Source organism: Plectropomus leopardus, unplaced genomic scaffold (assembly GCF_008729295.1).
Source record: "Plectropomus leopardus isolate mb unplaced genomic scaffold, YSFRI_Pleo_2.0 unplaced_scaffold1864, whole genome shotgun sequence".
Taxonomy (NCBI): Eukaryota; Metazoa; Chordata; class Actinopteri; order Perciformes; family Serranidae; genus Plectropomus; species Plectropomus leopardus.
The window spans coordinates 215-1,634 of record NW_024620097.1 but is presented as its reverse complement, the minus strand read 5'-3'; the positions used below and the strand labels follow the sequence as shown (position 1 = coordinate 1,634).

General features: G+C 42.3%; 1 long non-coding RNA gene across 1 annotated transcript; it reads left to right on the top strand.

The window, feature by feature from the left end:
- Positions 1-10: 10 nt before the first annotated feature.
- LOC121965113 lies at positions 11-1,153 on the top strand. The gene is made up of 3 exons (XR_006107451.1): positions 11-114; positions 245-321; positions 444-1,153. It is a non-coding gene; the product is annotated as an uncharacterized LOC121965113 (long non-coding RNA).
- The last annotated feature ends 267 nt before the right edge of the window (positions 1,154-1,420 follow it).

Sequence of the window (1,420 nt, the reverse complement as noted above, 5' to 3'; positions counted from 1 at the left end):
TGTGTCTCTGACCTGTCTGTCTCTGTGTCTCTGACCTGTCTGTCTCTCAGCTGATTCCTCTTCAGGCTCCTCTAAAGACGATGTTGCAGATGTCGGTGGTTCCTTTAATCAACAGTAAGAATCAGATTCATCAACTTGAAAACTGATTTACAGGAAAACACTGTGACACTGACTCTGTGTGTCTGTGTGTGTGTGTGTGTGTGTGTGTGTGTGTGTGTGTGTGTGTGTGTGTGTGTGTGTGCAGACTGGACTAAGAGAGGAGTTCAGATTCCTCTGGCTGATGGGATGGATTTCATTGAGGAGGTTGTTGAATATCACAACGTAAGTACATGATGCTGCATTCTGATTGGTCACTCTCCACTGTACCATGTGATGTGATGTACCATGTGAAGTAACACGTGATGTGATGTACCATGACCAATCGGTTGTGTTGATCTCCGCAGGGTTTCATCGTGATCGGGGCGAATCTTCACTTCAGCAAAGGACTGAGAGAAATGGTGTCAGGAAGCAATCAGACAGAGACAGACGCCATCGCCGTCTGAGAACATATATGTTTATAAATGTGTTTATATAAACGCACACAGTGTGCTTACATGATACTGTTCGTGAACATCACAACTTGAGACAACAGGGAGAGGGCCCCGACACAGTCTAAACATAAACGTATATATATGTATGTTTGTGTGTGTCTTTGTAATTTTGTGGGATCGTTGTGATTATATCGGTGTAGAAATCTTTTAATGTTTGTATTTCTTATTAAAACTCATCGTGTGAGTCCCAGACAAACACGAAAATGTACTTTTTCAACCCAGCAAACATTCGCAGCCGGTTAGAGAACGTGAGTTATCAGGACGGCCCCCCCACCTCGTCCGTCGACTGGGCGGCTGAGCTGGAGTCTGAGTCAACGCGCTGGGTGACACTCGTCAGCGGCTGTCTCGTAGTGAACACCGTGCTGTTTCTGTGTCCTGTTGGTTCATTTGAGGATTTGGGTTCTCAGATTTGAAGGTTCTTGTTTCTAAAGTTAAGTTCTGGCTTTAGGGGTTTGGATCTCTGAGACGCAGTCCCTCTCTAAGTGAAGACGCTGTTTTAGGTTGTTTCTGGTGGAGCAGTTTACTCTTTGTGACGACCTTTTATTAAATCAAGTATTTATCCATTTCTCGCTCTGTACCGTTCCTTTAAGTTTTCTCCGTTATGCCTGTCTGCTTTCTAAAATCTGTTCTTTAATTTAGTCCTAAATTGCATCCAAATGTTTTAAAGCCTGGACACATTATAGGCTATAGACAACAGACTTTAATCACCGCTTCACACTCACCCGTTTAACCCTTTAATCACTGCTTCACACTCACCTGTTTAAACAGGTGAATAATAATAATAATAATAATAATAATACTAATAATAATGATAATGATAATAATGATGA